This window comes from Sparus aurata, chromosome 16 (assembly GCF_900880675.1).
Source record: "Sparus aurata chromosome 16, fSpaAur1.1, whole genome shotgun sequence".
In the NCBI taxonomy this organism is placed as follows: domain Eukaryota; kingdom Metazoa; phylum Chordata; class Actinopteri; order Spariformes; family Sparidae; genus Sparus; species Sparus aurata.
In genome coordinates this window covers 29,916,468-29,919,831 of record NC_044202.1, presented here as the reverse complement: position 1 = coordinate 29,919,831, position 3,364 = coordinate 29,916,468, and the positions used below count along the sequence as shown (strand labels likewise).

The 3,364-nt window shown below is 39.3% G+C and overlaps 1 long non-coding RNA gene across 1 annotated transcript; it reads right to left on the bottom strand.

Annotated features, from left to right (window-relative positions):
- Nucleotides 1–271: 271 nt before the first annotated feature.
- LOC115565788 (uncharacterized) lies at nt 272–1,711 on the bottom strand. Its single transcript, XR_003980912.1, has 2 exons — nt 1,551–1,711; nt 272–780 (listed from the first exon to the last, which is right to left on the bottom strand). It is a non-coding gene; the product is annotated as an uncharacterized LOC115565788 (long non-coding RNA).
- Between the last annotated feature and the right edge of the window lie 1,653 nt (nt 1,712–3,364).

The window sequence follows — 3,364 nt, the reverse complement described above, 5'->3', positions numbered from 1 at the left end:
GCCATTGAAACATCAGGTAAGATTTTTACAAATGAGTGTGTGTGGTGATAAAATATAAAATCACACTTACAGCCCATACAATTTATCTGACATGAATATTGAACTTGAGGATTTGAATGAAATCTAAGTTATTAACACTAATCTAGGTAAATGACTGTCATCTTTCACATTGGGAATAAAGTAAGCGTGTATTCTGTTAAAGACTGTGTCTGATTGTTTTTAAACACAAACATTGTTTTTGACTCAAAGAAACACAGCTCAAGGTCATAACTACAGTCAACTTAATTTATTTGAAATGGTATACAAATCCAAGGCGCTGACTTGCAAGCAGGACACACAGGAACAGGATATGATGGTGCTGAGGAGAGAAGAATATAGAAAACATAAACTTGTGATAAAAATGGAATTAATGCTCACTTAAACTCACTTAAAAAGCTACACTGTTTTTTGGTGTGTAAACGTTCATGTGAGGTCTGATTGGTGCTTAAATAATTAATTGCATTAATAATGCCATGATGAAAAGTCACAACATATGCACAAGGCACTATCCCACATATTGCGTGTAATATGATTGACATGGGGTGGTGCATTGTGCACAATTTGAGGGACTGGGAGACTTGTGGACATGTTCGTGGTTGTTAATGCTTAATTTGGTCACTGGTCAGTTGTAGATACTGCTGTGTATGCTGACACTGCTAACTGTGATGCAGTGAAATTAATAAAACACTTGACCTGAAAATTCCTGTGTCCATCAGTCCTGGTTGGGGGCTTTAGCTGTTCCTACAAAAAGAGAGAAAGTGAACAAAGCAGAACATGATTTCTTTTAAAGTCTGATGAAGGATGAGTAGATCCCTTTTATTAATTAATTCTTAATTAATTAAGACTGATTCAGACACGGTTGCAGTAATCATTTGTGTATGTTATTGGTCTAACTCTAGGCAACAAACAATCCAGTAGAATTTCATGCAAGGCTGGCTGCTGGTCTCCTTAGTTTCGACTCTCTCTGATCAGTCTGATTTTATATTTAAATTTACAAGATCACAAGAGTGGATCAAAAAGTAAATGTTATCATTACATGTTGCTCACTACCTTCATCACAACTCTGAAGCCAAAGTACTCTTACACAGTCAGATGAAACGTATGGCTATCACAGTATGTGCACCCTTTGGAATTGTGTGGTTTTCTGCACTGATTGGTTATAAAAATGTGGATATCTGATTGTCACCAGGAGCACTGGCTTGAGGGTTTTCAATGAAGACAATTTAAGCGGGACAATTTTTTTCTTGCGCTTATAACATGTCACACTGTATGAGCAGTCATGCATAAAACATCTGCACCATCATACCATGCAGAAATCCACACTATTCCAGAAGGTTCACTCTTTTTTTTCCAACTGTGTAAAATAATGATAAGGATAAGGATGTACTGAAACTATGAAAATCAAGGCTGAACTTAATGTTAAAGTTAGTGTTAGCTTACGCCAGTTGTTAGCTGCTAGCTGGGTAGCAGCTAAGTTATATTTGCTAAATTCGCATATACAAATCTCTTACCTGATCAGTTTGAGCCAGGGATTCTTCACATCTGAAGGGATCCGAAAGAAACAACAGCCGTGCCTGCTCAAATGAGGACTGGTACAAAACACACCAGCATCTTGAAATACAGGAACCTTGACTTAGCCACTTGACAGCGGAGGGAAAAGTTGATGACGTGACGTCACATACGCGACATGTAGTCTTTCTCATCATTTTTTCTCTACAGCCTTTAACTGAACAATTGCACAATAGACTGTCAAACTCTTAAGGTGAAAAAATATCATTTAAACCCACAAACAACATTTGTGTAATCCAAGGCATATAACGACTGGGACCAGAAAATAATTACTTTCTGTCCATTCAATTCCATGTATATTTTACGATCCCAGAGGTCCCATGGGGTCCACCGGAAGGGGCGGGACTTCGCCACTCTATTGTCCGAGTATACATGCCGGTGAGAAAATCGGATTATTGGGCTGAAGCATGTCATACCCCGGTACGCTAGGTGGTGCTGTACCCATTTCAACTAGTGGTAACAGAGACACCTCCGGCTGACCTCTTTACGTCACCAGCTGCCTCGGCATTCAAGAAAGATGGCGTAAGAAGAGCAAGACGAAGCTACATCTTTGTACATTTCGTATATGGTGTACATGATAATTACACAAACTAGGTGCACAATGGCGCAATTTTTTGTGTTGATTTCGGAGGAAACCCCCCGCCGTCCGTCTACTTCCGGCTCACGGCCCCGGGAAAAAAATCTTGCGCCTGCGCAGTACGCAAAATCCAATCCGATCCGATGGAACGTATACATGCAGGAGTAATGCGACTATCAATCAAATAATCTGGGTGCTTTAATTCGACTATGAGAAATCCGATCCGGTCCGATTTGTGTATACAGGTGTATACATGCATCTTAAAAATCTGTTTATAGTCGGACTAACCCAGTAATTCGATTTTCTTGAGTGTCATGTAAACTAGGGATGCACATTTTTAATTTTTTTTATGACCGATAACCAACGCTCATTAACCGATTAATAACCGTTCTTACACGGCTCTTCTTAATGCTGCAGAAAGCTCCATTCACTTGAATGGGGCTTCCCAACGTTCAGCGGTCAGTTATTTTCATATAACTCAGTTATTTTCGTATAACTGACCGCTGCTAAGCATATTTGACCGTCATCAAGGAAAGTGGCCTTTTGCCTCTGATTCGCTATTTCGTATCACTCCGCGCTCTAAAATCTTTGCTCCGCAAGTAGTTCCGGTCACTTATCACCGCAGCGTCTTCGGTTGCTAAGCGACGTCAGCTGATCTGTAGTCTACTTCATATGGGAAAAAACTACTCCTATGCCTCTAGTATGGATGAGTTTCACATTAACTGGTAAATATGGTGATTTTGAGTCTTGGCAAAAGGCTGAGTTGTCATCAAAGGTCAAAAAAAGAAGAAGAGGAAAGCAGCGAAGAGGGAGAAGCGAAACTGCATCGGTTTGGCGTAGTGTTGTCACGATACCAAAATTATGACTTCGGTACAATACCTGCCTAAAATATCTCGATACCGATACTGAAGCGATACCACGGCGGAAAACTAAAATATCATCAGAAGTAATGGCATAAATTTTAGATGACAGAATGTGGAACTTAAATTGATTTATTTCTTTTTATTATATATATATTTTTTTGTAAAAGCTGCTTAGCTTTATAGCTTCTGTATCCAAGAAGACAAGTGTCTTCTTGTTTTGTTCATTTGTCTTGTTTGCTGTCAGAGATTATTAAAGAGCAACTAAACCCCTCAGTTTTGGATGACGTGCTCTAAGCTGGAAATTCAAAAAATGCCT